The 20,757-nt window shown below is 33.5% G+C and overlaps 1 protein-coding gene across 1 annotated transcript in view; it reads left to right on the top strand.

Moving 5' to 3' along the window:
• The first annotated feature begins 986 nt into the window (after positions 1-986).
• The window catches only part of LOC123536596 (uncharacterized), a 51,845-nt gene continuing 32,074 nt past the window's right edge, over positions 987-20,757 (top strand). The window contains exons 1-2 of the mRNA XM_045319919.2: positions 987-1,115; positions 1,288-1,345. The gene's annotated coding sequence lies outside the window, so the exon portion shown is untranslated. The remainder of the gene's footprint in view (positions 1,116-1,287; positions 1,346-20,757) is intronic.

Raw genomic sequence — 20,757 nt, 5'->3', positions numbered from 1 at the left:
TACAAGTGGTACATCTTCAAATCTGACAATTTATTATTAAAGGAAAAGCTCGTGTAGTAAATAAAATAGCTGAATCCATTTTTTCTAAAGGCAAAGATCAAAACTGAAACACACTTTTATGATATTTTCCTTGATTAAAGGGTATTTTAAATTTAAATCAGAACTCCATTTTCATTGAAAGGCGAGAAACAATTTAACGTGGGCTGGTTTGTTTAGCTCCTGTTAAGATGTTGAAAATGTCCATATCCTGGCGTTTATTTTAATTTTTTTATACCCATGGAAGACAAACCACTTCCTTGTGTAGTTGTAACTGTAAAATTGTAGATATAAGGATAAAGAGGTATTTTATGCGTTTTCAGGGGTAAATTCCATATTTTTGACTTTTTGCAAATCCATTAATTGCATAAAGGCCGAGTCAAATGACAGAGAGTAAAGGTTGAGTGAAAATACGTAGGCAAACGCCGAGTCCAAAGACAGAGAGTTTAGGTTGAGTGAAAATACGTAGGCAAAGGCCGAGTCTAAAGACAGAGAGTTTAGGTTGAGTGAAAATACGTAGGCAAAGGCCGAGTCCAAAGACGAAGAGCTAAGGACTCATTTCTTTTGTCACCGCGCAACGCATTGTCATCGTGATATGTTATTATTCGATTTCTCCTAAAAAGTTAACAGACATATTTTAAACCCAGTATCAATCCTTTTTTCAAGAACTGTCTGTTTTCTTGTTTTTCTGTATTTTTGAACCACAGACTTCCGTGACAGCCCATTTTCCTCTCAATGTGTTGTCCTCACGCGACAGACAATCGGTCGGAACGGAACCAAACTTCCTACAAATATTTTGTTTATATTTGTTTTGTCAATCAATCTGTCTCATAAACAACAATCATATCTGTATGAATTCAGAAATATTGAAATATAGCGGTATGCAAATAATGTCCGTCTCGGAGTAACTGAGAATTAATTGTTGCGTGGTACAACGGAACACGAGATATTTAAGTTTACTGGCAGTTCAGTTTTGATGGCAATTCTCACGACTGACGCATGCGCGGATTGTCTGTTAATAAATGTGTATATTAAAGGAAAGAGTAGTTATAAGTCAATCTTTTGTAAAACAAAATTCAGTAAGTAAATATCTGATGAAACTCTCTTAGGCAGATAAATGTAAACTACATTATAAGCTGCAATATAGTTTTTTCTTCATTATTACAATTATCGCTACAACAACGTTCACAGACTTTCGCCGTTTTGACTTTTCTTCTATTAATTGATCATACTTTCTTTTTGATTCTGCAGATTGAGGAAACAAGGCGTCCGTCATTTTGACAATAATCGGATTTTATAGCGGCGGCTGGTAAGTGAACTGTTATTTCATATAAAGCAAGAGTTTTTATCACTGCAAAATGTTATTGAAAAGGATATATCTGAAATATATAAATTTTAAACAAGATATTAGATTTTTTAATGTAATTTAGGCACATCAAATGTCTTACGTTGCATTTGAAACAGAGATGTTCCATTTAAGAATAATTATGTGAATTATTAAAGTTAAGTGGTTTTTAATCATTGAGACAATCTAAACATTGGAATGGTAGTTTTGTAATTTAAATATATGTTTTATAAATGAAATTGATACATTTTCAAATGGAGTAAAATTTATAGGTCTTAAGGATTTTCATACAGATTATATTGGATTAGATATTTTATAAATATCTAAAAGTAGCAGTTCCGTAATATAAGTAAATAAAATTTAAAAAAAAAGATGAGTGAAATGGAAAGATATGTAAGATATAAAAATTAACGCGGTATAAAATAATCCAGTGTTAAAGAAAACGTGGTTGTAGAAACAAGAGGCTGATTTTGCAGTAGTATACAGAAACATTCGATACCATTTTTTCACAAGGTTTAATTTCCTTGTTAAACGTAAAGTTTTCATATAGAAATCAAAGTTTTCACGCTGACTAATTATTGTGAGATAGTCAAGAACACGAAACTACGAAAATTATTCCCTCCATTATGCATCTTTCTTACAGAATTTAATTCGGAAAGTGAATGCTTTATTTAACAAATGGAAAGAAAACGCCTCGCTGTATATCAAAGTAGACTAATCATTTCGCATTCATTTATGATATAGAATATTACAAAATGATGTTATTTTACCGTTCAATACGCTTGTTATGGATGCTTAAAATAGTTTCCAATATATTGTATGAAAACAAATGGCAACGTAGGAAAGAGACCTGTTTTCTAATACACTTCAAGTTTTTTTAGTACTGGTGGAGTGCTGAGCCGTGAAAAGGGAGAAATAACAACACATTTACTACGAGAGGAAATTGATTAAGTGTTTCGATTTGTTTATAGTTATTTTAGATTGTGAATCATGTTTTAGAGTCCATATTAATATAACACTGTACAAACTTCATTCCTGATGGTATACATCGCTGTTTTTAACCCGGCCAAATGACGTTATTCAAGGAAAATCATTTCAAACTAAAACCACACTGGGCATCTAAAAAAATAAATACACCAGTAAATAAAGTAACCGAGTTAAGAGTACATTTTTAAGTTTTGACATTAGCAAGTTACGTATAAATGTTTTAGCATTGTTAACTAAACATATAAGATACGATATAAAGTATACAGTTACAGGGTGAATTCATTTAAAGAGCATAAAATAATGTAAATTGTGTAAAGTATGAAAAAAAATCCGTTCTGCTCATTGTTTTCTCGTTTAGGACAAACCCATTATTTTAACCGCTTTTCATGGATTACACTAATGTATTACATTGAAGGTTCCATGTGCACCGCCGTATGAACACATCTGCAGTTGTCTCTAAAAAAATTTAATTTTTTTGTACTTGTAGCATGTGTAAATGTTGAGTTCTGCTCAACCTGGGGCTAGAGGGCGTGGACGGTAACATCCATTCCCACTACCAGCCATTAGCAGGCTCAATTAAACCGAGCCTGCAACATTTTCGTTTTTGTCGTGTTGAACGACCTGTGGAGTTTCCACTTTTTTCTATTTTGTTAAATAGAAAGATACTGCGACGATATAAAAAATGTATTTCTTAAAACTTTCCTCGTATAAAACAGATGATTATAAATTTGTACCTTTGCAATTTACTCTTTTACCAGATAGATAGACCGTTTTCAATATCTGACTTTTTCAGTATTTCCATTATGAACTGACAATGACTGAAGTCATTACACTGCTTTGAAGAATAATGTTCGACTTAGCTTGTTGCAACTGGAAATGTGATAAAAGCTTTGCCATTTATATTATTTGTACTTAATATCAATTTCTACATGTTTTATTCCATTAAAAATAGTTGGCTTTCGAGAAAAATGTGTCTCATTTCCCATTATTCACACATGCATGAGAATATGGTAGCTATGCCGTTACGTTCTTAACATGTACAATAATTTTATCCGCTTTTGTAACGAAGCCGAGTTTTACAATTTTTACCACGATAACAAATACTTATGGGCATTTCCAAGACGCTATCTAATCTATATATCCAATAATTTAGATATTATGTAATTTTGTAAACTCGTACTATTTGCTTAGGATAAATACTTTATACACGTTATGTTATTTGCACGTTATTTCGCAGTTGGCAATAATATTACCCCAAAAATACATTTACGTTATATTGTAATTATGTTTAAACATGTTTAACATCCTGAAACGCTGCATCAAAGGCGTTTCAGCTGCTGCAAAGTCAAACAGGAAGATTTTTTTACCCAATTCATGAAATGATTTAAATGATCTAGACATAAGTGATATTATTTTGCTAATGTTTTCAGACAAGATTTATAAATCCAAACTTTTTCCCATGGACGTTTGTCGCCAAAAATCCAGCATTTTCTAAGACGGTATCCTTAAAATGGACCAGCATTGCCTTGTCCTTAAAAATTACCAGTCTTGACCATTTACAGAAATGTTCAATGATTTGTATTTCATCGCCACAAAAATTTTAATATTCTATCAGATCCGTTAAAGGTCCATTACTAAGGGAAAGTGAGTTGGCAATTTTTTTCATAGCCAGTGCATAGACTTCTGCAAGACACTAAATAATGAAGATTGGCAGGTCAAAATTTACAGAAGTTCTTTGGAACTCAAAGAAATGTATGTGTATTATGTTGAAATTTCAATGAATCGACAGAATGACCCCCCAGGTCTTTTTAACTTTCTTCATACTTCATAGAAAAATAATTGTACATATACTGCGATTTATTTCGAATTTCTACATACCAACTTTCATTTTCCAATAAAATGAAATAGTTTCTGTGCTTTTTAAAAGAAATTAAAATGTTCACTATCCTTAGTATTGGACCTACTGCATAATAGTTGCCAAAATGGTAGATTGTTGTTAATAGTTTATTGGTCAAGATTATTCTATTGCTCCTTAAAATTAGGTCTTAAATGTGCGCTCCTGCAGCCGTCTCTTCAAGATTCCCCCCTATACCAAAATAGAGAAAAGTGGAAGGTCACTTGGATTACGTAAAGAGGTTTCAGAATCCATTTCTCTGGAGTATTAAGAAAGTCCAATGTTCAGTGGCTAAGGATATAGCTAGATGCGGTGTAATGATGAAATATCAAATATTAAACAAACTTTTTTTGTAACAGAGTGGGCACAGTTTTTGTCCACAGATTATTTTAAATTGTTAAAAAAAAGGTTTGAATTTTATGGATCTTTTCCTACAAAAGATTTAGCTTTCCTCAGTTCATTTGTTGACAAAGTGTATCTTAGATTTGTCTTAGTTTTACCTTGAAACGATACTCCAGCCCAAGCCGTAACTACGACAGAAAAAGTGTCAAGCTTAACGATCATCGATCATTTGTTTCTGACGAGCATTGTTAACTTTTCTGATATGCCGCTAGGTTCCGCCTATATAGAACACTGCCTCGTCAGAAATAACAAAGTCTCACCATATCCGCACATTTTCTTATACAGCCTCAATAGCCTTACCTTCTGTTTGTTGATTTGTGCAGTAATTTGCCCCTAAGGTTTCAAACAAACCACTGTTAAAGGTTCCGAGAGACACTCCTCACTTGACTTACATCTGTTTTATGTTGCTAGACTGAAGTTTGAGGAACGGACAAATGGTTGACATGACAACGGTAGGTGCTGCCGCATCTGGTCGTTTTTGAAACATTTCTTGAATTTCACCAATACTACTAATACGATGGTAAAATTCAACAACAACACGTGAATATTTATCTTTTATCAACGTTTCGGCGCTTACGCCATCATCAGGATAAATACATAATAAAACAACGGACGTGACGTAATGAAGTTGACGTTACGTTGAATGGCGGAAAAACGTATAGTGTTTTTAAGTATACCTATATTAAGGTGAATAACAGATAAAAAGTTTAGTACGATACGGATATAAGAATATTGAATTTCTTATTGCAGTATGTGTAAAAAAGACTTGATTATACATTATTTGAATTTGTTTTTTTGTTGTTTTTTTTTGTGTGTTTTTTTTTTGTATTAATTCTTTCTTTTTGTACCAATACAACTAACAAATATTCGGATTTGTTTTGGCTACTTATTAAATTTACAAACTTCAACACATTTGGTCTCTGCCTATTAGAACGCTTATATATTTTGACGTATCTCGTTGTATGGTGCACATATTAATACAGAATGAAACTAGTCTTCAATTTCATTTATATCACATTTTTGACAATAACGTTGTTTCTTTCAATTCTGTTTTGGAAGTAACTCCAAGTTTGTATAAGAAGACTATGGGCAGATATACGTTATTTCGTTAATGCTATCCTTCGTTTTCTTGTAACAATATTGTCTAACTAAGATTTTAAAGCAAAAGATACTTTTACAGACTTATACAATGACAATACACTACGTCTATCTATACTGTCATGTCAATTTTGCATGAATTCATCGGGAAAAAAAAATATATATATATATCATACATCTGGAAAATTGTATCTGGCTAACATATTTTTACATTGCTAAACCAATTTACTTTTTATGACACCCACCGTTAATGTTTCTTTTGACTAAGTTCTACAAAACAGATGCGAAAGGTATTTCACTAGCCTGTACTTCGGAATTGATTGATCATTCCATGTGTGTGAATACAACTGATAATTTTGTTATAGATAAGGTCAAAAGATTTTTTTTCTTGTATTCCCTTTTTTGTAAAAATAATCAAGCTTTTCCAAGAAAATGGTTATGACGCAACAACTTACAATAAATTACAAATTGCAACTCCGTTATTTCATGTCCTAACAAGGTTATTCGTTAATGATACGTTCATGGAACTCAAAACTGACTTTAGTTGTGTCTATAATCTAATAATTGTCACATTTTATGCAGAAATTACATTAAAGTCAAAAGATGTGGTCATGTTCTTCCTTGCTGTCTTTGTAATAGACTCAAGTTATATCCCATTGCCTTTTGGGGTCTAACATATCACAATATTAGTCATTATTTCTATCAATGTTTTTGAACGACACGCCAGTTATATTGATAGACAACGATACTTTATGGTAAGAATCAAATTGCCTAACACTTTTTCCTCCCTAGAAAATATAACCCGATAAAGTACATCGTTTGACACAGTACCACATACATCAATGCAATTCAATTTTGTGTTCGAGTTAATTCATAAATCATTTATACAAAACGAAGTAGAAATTGAGTAAAAGGTAACGTCACAACAAAACAGAAAGACATCTTACAATTGTGCGTTGAAAAATAATGCACTGTACGAAATTACTCAACGAAAAACAATGACAGTAAAGACCACACATTAACAGACTAAATGTTTTATAGAATCAATCGTCTGAAAGTTACTAAAGGAACAAAGTTTAGACTACACTACTGATAAGCCATGTTATTCTACGAATGAAATAAATCAATAAACGTCTTAAAAATAACGATATGTCTTCCTATAACTGTGTATATATTATTTAGTAATGGTTGAATATTCAATCGATGGAAAAGACTTAAAATAGAAAACTCAACACATCAAAAACGAAAATGTTGCAAGCTCGATTTGGCTGAGCCTCTTTATGGACGGTAGTGGAAATGGATGCTCTAGCCCCACTCTAAGTCATATTCCTTCTCCTAGAATAGTATTCTGGTGTAATCTAAGATCAGTTTATATTCATAATGCACACATTAAACCCACTAGAGCTAATGCGGCTTAACATATTATTTTTTTAATTAAGTTATTAAGTATATATCTATTTCGTGAATTTTAACACAAACATTTGATAATATAATTTTAGGGTTTTTTATTTGTTAATAACTCCCTAATACCTTAAAACGATGTTTCAGCAAATAACTTGTTATTTACACTGCAGTAAGTTCTTTGATTTTTATGCCACCGAAGGTGGACATATTAAAATCGCACTGTGTCCGTCCGTCCGACCGTAAATTTGTAAATTCTTGTCCGGGCTGTAACTCCGTCATTCATGAAGGGATTTTGAAATAACTTGGCTTAAATATTTACCTTAATGAGACGACGTGTCATGCTTTAGCTCACACCCCTAGCTCCAAGGTCAAGGTCACACTTAAAAGTCCAACGTTAATAGGGTCTGTTTCGTGTCCGGTTAGTAACTCTGCCATTCATTAAGGGATTTTGAAATTACTTGGCATAAATCTTTATCATAATGAGACGACGTGTCATGCGCAAGACCGTGACCCTTAGCTCCTAGGTTAAGGTCACACTTAGAGGTCAAATGTTAACAGGGTATGTTTTTGTGTTCGGTCCATAACTCTGCCATCCATGAAGAGATTTTGAAATATCTTTGCATAAATGTTAACCATAATCAGACAATGTGTCGTGCGCAAAATCCAGATCCCTAGCTCCAAGGTCAGGTCATACTTAGAAGTCAAAGGTTAATATGGTCTTTTTCGTGTCCGGACCATAACTCTGTCATCCATGAAGGGATTTTGAAACAACTTGGCATAAATGTTTACCATAATGAGACCCTAGCTCCAAGGCCAAGGTCACTCTTAGAAGTCAAAGGTTACTAGGGTCTGTTTCGTGTCCGGTTCGTAACTCTGCCATTCATCAAGGGCTTTTGAAATTACTTGGCATAAATATTCCCCATAACGAGAAAACGTGTCATGCACAACATCCAGACCCCTAGCTCTAAGGTAGGTCAAGGTCACATTTAGAGGTTAAAGGTTAACATGGTCTGTGTCTTGTCTGTTCCATAACTCTTCCACCGTTGAAGGGAATTTAAAATTACTTGGCATAAACGTTCCCTATATTGAGATGACGTGTCAGGCGCAAGACCAAGACCCCTAGCTTCAGGGTCAAGGTCACACTTAGAAGTCAAAGGTTAACATTGTATGTTTCTTGTCAATAAGTCTGCCATTCATCAAGGGATGTTAAAATTACTTGTCATAAATGTTCCCTATAATGAGTTGATGTGACATACTCAAGACCAAGACCCCTAGCTCCAAGGTCAAGGTTATCTTTGGAGAACATTCTTTTATCCGGTCACAAAATGGTTCATACCGAAACTATTCTGGCATATTTTGTGCAGACAACTGTAGCATTCTTGGGCACACTTCGGGGGCGTCTGTTACTAATAGTGACAGCTCTTGTTTGAGGTTCAATTTTAAATACTTAGTATATTTTTAGAGTTATTTATACTTGTATTTTTAACCTATAAAATGTCATGGTTGTCGAGTTACCTTACACTTAAGTAATTTCTTGAATACCGATGGTTAAAAATAAATACTATCGCCTATTTATTAACGGTCAATGCGATAATGTAACACACTGATAGCCACACGAGAACTACATGCAGATATAGACTTGTCATAGTACGCTTATCAGCGACCACTACTGTGGGAAATATAAAGTGACTGGGACTTCATGGCATGCCTACTGAATAAAGTTTGACATGCATATTTACACTACATAGTTACTTGAAGATCTCGTACAGGTACGCAAATACGACGATATATGATAAGGTATTAGTGCGCAAATTTATATAAACGGGCAATGTGAATTTTAAGTTTATTGTAATGAAAAACTGTTCGCGTACGCTAATATTCGTGGAAAGGTGGCTTCCGCGAATATAGCGAAAATATATTAGGCGCAAATATTAATTTGTTTAATGTCGCTAATTGAAAGTTTAAAAAGTCTTAAAACCTAAAAAAGATATTAAGAATCTGAAAAGTAATGTTGTCACTACTGTGTAATTAAGGAATGGTTTAAACAATCAGCTGTCACCCTGGATCATATCAAGGATGAACTCAGTTTAGATAAAAATATCCAAGTCATGCTACAGAGTAAAACAAAATGTTATATCAAGACATTATTTATAATGATTGAACATCAATGTTTTTATATAGTGTTAAAAATATGAAACATATTTATACAAAATGTTAAATCGAAGTTGAAGAATACTGTAGCAGGTTTTATGTATGTTCGAAAGCAAAGCACGGGGTCTTTTTCTTTTGTTTAATGGTTCTGGTGCCAGTTTTGTGATGTAAATGTGTATCTTATTAAAGTGAGAAGTGTTTCAAGTTATTCATAGGGACGTTAATTCCAGGACATTGGACAAATATATCATTCTATGCAAGTAACGATTTCAGAGGCAAATTTCAATAAAAGTACCAAACATAGAAAATGAAATTTAATTCATATCTTTAACTGTTCGAATTTAAGTGAAACTTCTCTTGGTACACCCAAAAGCACTTGCTGGTACGGAAATTTCAGACCACTTCGTAGATAGGTAGACATAAAAATGTAATCCTATGCGGGAAAGGGCCAATTGATCAATATCGAAACTTAAGCACTTAATACGTTATACAAAATCGAAATGACATGTTAATTTCCAGACAGAATAGAAAACAAATATATGCATTCATTTAACATTTTAATACCATTCCTGGAAATTATTTTCGCTTAGTGGCGCTTCCGTTTTCGATCGTATCAGTTAATGATGACTTGCAATATTTTCACATAAATTAGTTACACGCAATCACTTAATGTCCACTCAAAATTCCTATGTTTCTATTGGGAGCTTACAATTTCGATATAACTTTTAATAAACACTTTTGACTACATACTTCATGCATATAGGTAATTGTGACACTTAGCTCAGTAGGTAAGAGCGTTGGTCTACGGATCGCGGGGTCGCGAGTTCGATCCTCGGGCGGGCCGTATGGCCGTCTATTTGATAAACGTCATTGTGTCTGAAATCATTAGTCCTCCACCTCTGATTCATGTGGGGAAGTTGGCAGTTACTTGCGGAGAACAGGTTTGTACAGGTAAAGAATCCAGGAACACTGGTTAGGTTAACTGCCCGCCGTTACATGACTGAAATACTGTTGAAAAACGGCGTTAAACCCAAAACAAAACAAAAAAACAAAAACAAAAATTGTGACACCAAAAATGACAGGTCGAAAGGACGTTGGGCTTTAATAATCGAAAAAAAGCATTTGCATTAATGCTATTATTACAGGATTTTAGGAAAAAGTTTACATACTAAATGGATTGAAACTGTGATACTGTCATAAACAATGTATGCTATAATTGTTTAATATTTCTAAAATTACTATTTTTATAAATCTAACTAAACTGACTGAATTAAACGATATCTGGTGACCAAACTGTCAATTTAATCTTCTTGAAAGACCAGATTTCTAATATTGCTATTTTTATATCAACCAATGAAAGTACTCTTTTCAACAGTCAAACTACGATAGCTTCCTCACAAGACCAGTGATTAATTCTTTATTGAAATCCATGGAAGTCAGTGATAAAAGTATCTGGATCACTTTTAAATTATTAACTACAATAAACATTCGTACAAGTCTTGATAAAACCTTTTGTTTTTAAAAACTTATTTCTTTAAAATTTCGTGTAATTTGTATCTGTTCATTGTACATGTGTTTTAGTTACTCCATTCAAAGTCCATTGTATGCATATGTATTCATAATTTGTGTGCACATATATACATTTCCATGTGGAGTGTTGTATTAGTAAATGAATATTTGATGTTTGGTTTGGTTGGTTTGGTTGGCTTTGTTTTTTTCAGGAAAATGAAAATATTTTCCTTGAACACTACCTTTACACAGACATTTACTTCTACTTCCAATCTAAAACATTGAAATTAAGGCTCTGACGTCGTCTTAACGTGATCTTCTTTTGGCTGTCCTCAGATCCTATGTGTAGCGTTTTAAGGATGATCTTTATTAGATTGAACTCTTTTTTTAAATCCAACTTAAATTTCCGAAGTTTACAAAAACAAAGCATTTTCATGAAGCGTAAGACTTTCTTCAGTGTATAAAGAAAGGATTTCTTTCATCTGCTGTTATTTCTATGACAAAAAAAAATCCCATGGTAACGTCAAGAAAAAAAAGAAAATGCAACAGTATCATTGTATATCATATCAGATGGACCTACGCCTTGTGATTCTGAATAGAACATCTATCGATTTAAATGAAAAATATACAAATTGACTGTTACACTACCTTAATTAGTATTGTCATTGCAGTTGCATTAAACATCTTAAGAAGGTAGTATACATTGTTACCAGGGTAAATTCAAATTAATTAAACCGTAGCAATTTATTGTATTTCGTGTAAATAAATGTTTTAGTTGCTACAAGCTCATGTTCGTTTATCTCTGTCCCTTCAAATACCACACTGGATAACCGGCTATCCTGACGCCCGCTGGAAATGTAACCCAGCTGGAAATGTAACCCAGCTGTAAATCGGTAGGTAAAGTTTTTCATTTATTTCCATTAAAACGAAGCCAGTTCTTGCAAATCAACTTGACAGTTTTGTCAAGGAATGACCATGGCTTACAGTTACAATTTCTGGGCCAAATACGATCGTTACATTTTGAGATATTCGCTAACAATTTCTTCTGTTTGAAAAAATCGAGCGAAAATCCAAAGTTTTGCGCAAATTGTTTTGTTTATGAACAATATGTGAAAAATTTTATCATCTGGTTTAACAGATGTGCCCTTTCGGAACACCTGTGTAAAGTTTCCGGGTTCTACGTTATTCCTGAAAAGGTATATTAGCCGTTAAATAGGCATGGTCGAGAAAAAAAAAGACTGTCGAAAACGGCCGCTAGTGCTGTCGTTGAACTCGGATGTTAACATTAGTAGACTATCCATTAACTCCGATGATTTTGAATACTTTTGTATTTAAAAAGTATTACTGGCAGTGATTTGACGGAAACGTAATTATTTTTTAAAATGGCACTTTCATTTCAAGAGGCTTTAGGACTATATTCCTTCACACCCGGGCTGAATTTTAATCTAGTTCACGCGTTCTGGCCATTTTTCCGCCATGCGAAAGCCAACCATATATTTTTTGCAGTTACACCGAAGCAATATAGTACATATTGCCATTTTGCCATCTTCTGATGGTGGAGGAAAACCACTACAGTTGCCTCCGGGCTACTACAGAAAGTAATTTCACCTCGGGTTTTGCAAGTGCAAATGATTGCTTCTGGTCGTCAGTCCTTTGACTTTCGTTTGAAGAATTCAGTATCTTTAATGAAACTCAAATGCCCGTTCTTGTTTTGAAAAGTGTTCTTAGTGCAGTGCTTGATAGGTTTATAATCTTATTTGCTCATACATAATTATTTAATTGCTCCTAATGTAAATCTGCCATTTTGTTTTATTCATAAATACCTTTTTCAACAAATACCAGTTTATTCATGGTCTAAACCTGCAAATTGTTGATGTATAGGGGCAAACGATTGAAAACGATTGTTTGAAATCTAAATAAGCAGAACTTTGCAAAATGTCACATGACTGTTAATCAGTTATTACTTTACATGGCAGCCACATGTAGCTTTAATTAACATATAACAAGGTAGATCGGAACTCTTCTTTGCTTGTTTACGATCTTACACAGTCAGCTATCAAATAAAACCGCATGAAAATAAAAGTTCTACTATACGACACAATATATTTGAAATTTTGTCTGTGCATGTAGGAATTGCCAGTCTGACACAAAATACTTATTTATAGCTCTGTGTTAAAGATATTTTTTGTTATACTGACATTTGAGGTGGTCATTAATTAATGGGCGTCACTAATACTTGTATCATCGGTAACACATGTTTGAAGCTTAGAAATAAATACTTAAAAATCAGTGCATGCATTTAGAATCAGAGCCCGGACAAGACACTGCGGGCGGACGGACAGACGGACGAAAGGAACAAAGCAACTTCTAGACTCTAAACCAAAAGGACAATGATAATGAAATCAACCAGAATTACTCGACATGGCAATAAGGACCATACATAAGTATATACAAACTGTTTACTGACTGCAAGTATACACATTTTACACAAATGAAAGATGAAAGAAATCGCAAAAACACAGACAGACTAAACAGATACAAACTATACATAAAGAAGAGACACAACGTGGCATATAACATGTCTACAAGACAGTTTTTTTTTTTTACTTTTATACAGCTGTATTCTCGATAGCCGACAGCTGACTTCAACGGCTGCCTATGTCAAATACAGCGGCCGTTTTTGACAGTCTTTTTTTCTCGACCATGCCTATTTAACGGCTAGTATACTTTTTCAGGAATAACGTAGAACCCGGAAACTTCACACAGGTGTTTCGAAAGGACACACCTGTTAAACCAGATGATAAAAGGTTTCACAGGTTGTTCATAAACAAAACAATTTGCGCAAAACTTTGGATTTTTGCTCGATTTTTCAAACTGAAGAAATTGTTAGCGAATATCTCATCAACATAACGATCGTTTTTGGCCCGGAAATTGTAAATGTAAGCCATGATCATTCCTTAACAAAACTGTCAAGTTGATTTGCAAGAATTGGCTTCGTTTTAATAGAAATAAATGAAAAACTTTACCTACCGATTTACAGCTGGGTTACATTTTCAGCTGGGTTACATTTCCAGCGGGCGTCAGGATAGCCGGTTATCCAGTGTGAATACAATTTCATCTAGGTTTGAAGTAAATGACCCTCAAAAGGTATTTTATATTGAAAGAAGTAGGAAAATGCGGATATTTTACACTTTTCAGTGTATTTCGGTTTCACTGATATCCGTTGAAGTCTGTGTAGTTGATAATTTTACTAGTATGCGCGTTAGCTTTCTAGTATAACCTTAAAATGAATATGTCACGTGGCTCGTGTTTCCATTGTAACGTATTTTCTCTCATTTTTAAGCAACTTTGTTTGTTAACGGGTTTTTCGACAGCGTCAGTGCCCTTCTGTTAATGACCAACATGGCATGTTAGAGTAATATTATAAGCAGAATACCAAACACTTAACATTGTACTCTAATTATCTTAGCGTTTAAAGTAACCATGGCAACAGAGATGTTTAAAATATCTTATATCTTGCTTTTTATCGTAATTTCTTAGAAAAATATTAAATAAAATTATTTGCTTCGTTCAGTGTACCTTCAAAACATTTTATTTCTGAAGTGAGTCAAATGTCCGTGTTATTTGTATTTATTTAAACAAATTTCAAAGCTTAAAATACTTACAGCAGTACCCCTCGTCTGACATTTTTATGGAAAAGGCATTGTGCTTGGAATTATTATTCTCATGGATAGTGTTGAAATACAGATAAAAAGCTGAAGCTGTTATCCTTAAATAGACCAGTGTCAACGCCTTTGAATTTACATTTAGATATATAGGTTACGGGATTCGTTTCCATTGTAACATTAATCTAATTCAGGAAATCATTTTTTTCTACTGAAATTTGAACAATTTTAGAGCATAGTTATAGTATATAAGTACCAAAGTATCAATGGAAACGGAAAAAAAGGTGTTACATATCAAACTGCCAATTTTTATTTGAAAATAGCCGTAATAAGTAACATTTCACCGAACTATATTTCCAATAACATCAGTTACCATCATCCATTTTCTTACATTCCGCACACCATTTCAATATAACTACATAAAAGCCGCAAAATATTGATCATTATTCAGAGCGAAAGACTCATAAAAATATTTCGGCAAATAATGGCTGATTAAAAATAGTTTAAATGAAAAAAACAAACGCTCAGAATAAAGTACTTTCAAGATAAAAGCTATTAATTTTGCGCGGTAACTGACACGTAACGTCATGACGTAGATTGCGTCATTTTAAGGCAACTCTGTTTTGTAGCAATTTATTCATTACTTCAGCATGATTAAACCATTAGGCAATAAATCAGAGACAGGTGAATGATTTTTTTTTCAAAATAATTAATATACAAACACATTTAGATTGTCGTAATCGTTGTCGTAAATCGTCAGGTTAGCTTCTGGTTGGACATGCGCACATACAAATGTTAGGAACCTACCTCCTTAGGATTAATAGTTTTACTTAAAGAATATAATTGGCAACTTCGTTTGTTTTATCATTACAAAAGATTACGGAAAAGGAAGATAATTCATTCTTCAGGATTTAAGAAAAATACGGAATTTCAATTAAGTAACTCATGTAACAGTTTTGTTATTCGAACTAATGCTTATATTACGATAATTTCAAATATGCGTTTGATAGATGGACTTTGCAAGCTCGTTTTAATAATATACTTAGTAATATGTTCAAAATAGTTTTCTTCAATCCAGCCACTTCATAGAAACATTACCTTCAGTTCATCTTGCTACCTTATTGGAGGGAATGCCATATTTGACGAATAAGGTATCGACCCACCTTAAGTGGGTTTCCTACTCATTACATTCAAGATTTGTTGCAAAGAAGTGGAGACGAAATGATGTTGTAGTAAAATAATTTACTGTCAAATGCATGTGATTACAGAGATAATCTTGTCATGTTCCTATCTGGAGAGAGAATATGACTATAGAGATGAAGGTGTCACTAGTTTTCCTACGTCACTAGTTTTCCTGTCAGAAGCATGTGGTTATGGAAGTAATGGTGTCACGTATTTAACTGTCTAATAATATTATAGGTGATGATGTCATGTGTTTTCCTGTCAAAAGCATGTAATTGTAGAGGAGATGGTGTCATATATCTTCCTGTCTGAAGCATGTGATTGTAGACCTGATGGTGACAGAATGTTTTGTGTTATTTGTTGGGAGAATTAGAGACGGATAATCGAATAACTGTATATAGGTTTCTGCTTCTAGGATTGTTGAAAAATTCATGTTGATATTTATGTTGTGAAGTATTTATCGGATAAACAGCTTAATAACGATTATTACTGAAATCCCTACAATTTATGAGACATTTATTTCCTTAATGTAGTACAGTGCTGCAAGCAGCAGAGAAATGCATATACTAAAACACTTGTTTAAAAAGTAAAGATTTTTCTGAAAATGCGATTTGTTAATACTTTGATCTTATACTGCACCCGTCATGTGCAAATCATCTAGTAATGACACGGAATGTACCGAAATAGCGTCTTATTTAGATAAAAATATCTTGCAGATACAAATTAAAAACCTAATCAAAGTGTTTTAACTCGTCATACATCATGGCCATCACAGCTGAAAACTTAAAAACTGAAAACTCCGATGTGGCCGCTTGATGAGCCGCCATTTATTTCAGAAACGATAAACCATTGCCTTCTTACCTGATACCTGGTATCACAGGATAGAATTCAGGAGGTATATGGAAATAGCTGACCCTTTAGAAAAAGGAAGTACACTACTTATATTCGAATTTAAAAGCCCTTCAAACAGTTAACTTGCCAAGCAACTGCTACAATACAATTAAAGAAAGTGTTTTAAGGAATGGATACCAAGTATACTTTTGTATAATTGACTCTAATTTCACGAAAAACTTAATTGAAATGGATAAAAATGAAACAAAGCAGGGATTACACGAGCTAGAGATATATATATATTTAAGAGTTTACTTTGCAAATAAAAAACTGGCTTAGCATTTCAGCTCTCAATTTGAAATTTCGAATTTAGATGATAGATTGCTTTCTTAAGCAAAGGGAAATTTGAATGTAACAAAATTTACTTAGGACGACTGTATGTCTGTTTTAAAACTGTTTGATAAAATGCAACACACGTAAGAAAAGCACATGGGATTTAAATGATCGAAAAATGAACGGCCTACTTTCAACATTTTATGAAAAGATATATCATGTTTGTAACACGATACATAAAGGCAAGGAATAACATTTCATTTTGATGTTTTATTTGTTATTGGCATTGATACCGATATGCTGAATCACTTGCTTAAAACTTCTAAGATATTTGTGTCAGGATACGAGTTATATGACCCAGGGATGTGCCTACGCCTTAGTATCTTGAACAATGAAATGGGTCCAATCGCTAAGGTGACTATGTCTTAGACTAGCTGACAAACGATGTAGAATGTCCTTTGTTAAAACGTATAGCTGGTGAGACCATATATCTCATAAAATGTTCCTCTGACTACATTGCCTAAATGATTCGTGTACCAACGATTTTTAATAGGAGTCAAATAATTTCAGGGATCAGGCAAATTACTAAATGTTTCAAACTAACAATCTTCAATTAACAATAATCAGCTTAAACGCCTATAGGCTGGAGATACTGTACTTGACTGGTCTTTTTGTTTAAGTTCCCGTCACACAATGTCTTTAATCAACAACATACGAGTCCTATAGCATAGATGCTCAGCCTATGCCCTTTTAATTGAAGCTGCAACTCAATGTGTTTTCCCTGACTCTTGGATGCTTAGCGCCTATATGCTAACACATATAGCATTCAACTACCATAAAGGTATAACCCCGATGCCTTGGCTGTACTCCGCCAATAACGCTGAACCTCGTCTATAAGCTGGAACTCTCCTACTATCTCAGTAGATTACCAAACACTATGTCTCTGTCTCAGCTTTCCGATGCTCTTCCTATATTTGCTATTGTCTATAGCATTCAACTACCCTTAAGGTAAAACTCCTATGCGTATAGCTCGAAACCTTGTTGAAATTCTGCAGCTCTTCTTTAATCTATGAACTTCAAACATCTTCTTTTAAATAATTTATCCGCCCTGACAGTGTAGTTGCAATAACTTCCTTACTGGTATAAATTATTAGTTGAATCCTCGATGTGTCTACATCAATCGCTGGATACAGAATAATGATCTTTCTGTCATCCATTTACCTATTTATACCTTAACAGACGTGAACTTTGATTGGTGCTATTTATAGAACATGTTTCTGATTGGTTCAAATTCGAACATAGTATTTTACAACGAGTACTTGCTCTAACAAATAGTTGGTTCCCTTTTACTATTTATATAGCATAATGTGTGTTGCTGGGATCCAGCTAACACTGTTATTAACCCAAACCGTCCATAAATGACCAAATCCTATTATTTACAACAATTCAACAATAATTATAACAATGATATCATGAAAAGGGAGTCAAGCACTATCTGTGCTTATGTGTTACGTTATCAATATATCAAATATACAAATAATTCTGACAACTTGTTTGATAACTAGATTTTTTTTTTCAAACTCGTTTAATAAACTATGCTAAAATACTCTGCTTTTAGAACTTCTGTCACTTACATTTGTTTATATGTGTGCATCTGCTACTATATCAATCGTATCGGTAAAAATATTAGTATCACATACAATAGCCCTTCTATGACAAGAGTAACTTTATAAAAGCGATACGGGACGTCGAAAATGAAGTACATCGTATATAATACCATTTCGTTTTCACAAAATGGAAATAGATATAATGTAAGAGGGCCTATCAGCGCTTAAAAGCAATGACTATTCTCTCATGCAAACGTTGCTTTTCCCTAGAAGGAAAATCAAATAGCTGTCCAATCGGGTTATGATCACAAATATCATCAAGGATAATGTGAAAATTATTCAAAGAAAAATGCCATTTTATATGTTTACGATAGTCTTGGTTCTATATTTTAGATGATTTATGTCAAACCTGAAACCTCTTATACTTGTTGATATTGTCATTTTTATATCAATTTCAAGACAATTGCTCAACGTAATTACGTGTGAATGATATCGTCCATTCTTCGGCAAAATATCGAAATGAAGTCAAGTGGATCTAAGACAAAAGCAAATAATAAAAATCTTGGAGCACAATTGTATTAGCATATTATGAAACCTACTATCAATGATTGACAAAAAAAGAAAAAAGGATTTCAATAAAATTATGCAATCAGTCTTTAGATACGTTAATTGTTATGTTTCCAGAAATGAAGACGTAGGGAATACTACAAAACTGTTACTTTTCCTGTAAATGAAATATCTTGTTTTTTTTTCTCCCGAAACATGATTTCGTAAATTGAACATTCTGGAAATAAATTGAATGCGAATGTTATATACTCGTTTGGAGATAAATTTGCTTGTTTGAACAACTAAAAAATCCAATAAAAGTAGTCCCCAATCAAATATAAATGATTACACGGTATATTATATTTGAGCGTGAAATAACTTCCTTATCTTTAATGGTAGTTCCTATTATTATCGCGCGTCCCTTATTTCTGAAAAACAAAGACATTTAAATATCAACATTATTGCATTAAACAAGCATTATATCCTTAGAACAATAGGTTACCGTATACTACTGTATACTGTTTAGACTGTTTGAAGTATTCCTCGAACATATACCCTCGACGTATCTTCACTTAATTTAATGCACAACGCAGACAAACACAGTCTGTTAGAGAAACGACAGAACAAATTTCCCCTCATTATCTTAATTAATGTCATTTTCCTGACAAAGTCCAGTGCAAGAGGGATTAACCAGTTTATATAGGTACTGGTCATTATTTGAGTGGAGTTTGTATACATCGAGGATGATAGTTACAGCATATTCGACTACCTGGAGGGGATTACTTTTATTTACACTGTCCCATGTCTTTGGAACATGGTGAGGGTAAGAGTGAGGTTGGGTGCGCACCATTAACCGGTTTAAGCTCACCAGTGGCGTTTTTGCCACTGACCGTTCCAAGGCGGTTCCCCACTGTGTTCCTTTGTTTGTTCGTTTTGTCCTCATGTGTTGGCGTTCTGTATGTGTGTGTGTGTGTTTGCGGTGTGCACGTCTGCGTGCTGTAGGTTGCGGAGGAGGCTGTAGGAGGCTGCGTTTTTGGTACGTGGCATTCCCTGTTTGATATTTGTCTTTGTTTTTTAACAAACAAGATGTTGGTGATGATTTAATATATATGTAACCTGCAGAAAGAAACATATAAGGAATATGTTTACATCAATAACATACACACCTACATTTTTCATAACACAGAGGTTATTGACATATCAAATGTTATCAATGATTCCTTTTAAGTCGGTGCTGAGGGGCGTTAGGGATGTTGCATATATAATTACCTCTTGTAAAGAGACACAATTAAACCGAATTTGGTACTATTCTGCTTATTCGCGTATGCTTCCAATTTGCAAACGAACATATAGTTACTTATAGATAAAATAAATCCTCGCTTTGTGTTTGCAACTATTCTTGGAACAATATCTTTAATCATCTGGTAACTAAACAGTTCTTCAGTTCTGGCTCGGAGTTACAACTTCCGTGAACCACATGTAGTTTTGGATTCGGATGAATGTCACAAGATGTACGTTGTACCTCTGATCAAAGGAATACTTTTTGGATACAATTTCATGATGACAAACATATAAAATATGCCAACAACTTAACTGATATAAGATAAATATTTATACACATACTATTCTCTGGAAGCATCTACAGAAATAGTGTATCGTCAAAAGTACTGATAAGCTAGCCTGATTTTTATCAGTAGAAGAAGCCTACCCCAAGATGGTGATATTTTTAATAAGATAGATAGTGACTGAAATGTAAAACTACCATAA

The sequence above is a fragment of the Mercenaria mercenaria genome, chromosome 17 (genome assembly GCF_021730395.1).
Source record: "Mercenaria mercenaria strain notata chromosome 17, MADL_Memer_1, whole genome shotgun sequence".
Taxonomy (NCBI): domain Eukaryota; kingdom Metazoa; phylum Mollusca; class Bivalvia; order Venerida; family Veneridae; genus Mercenaria; species Mercenaria mercenaria.
Note: the sequence above shows the minus strand (reverse complement) of the source record. Positions and strands in the feature narration are given on the sequence as shown.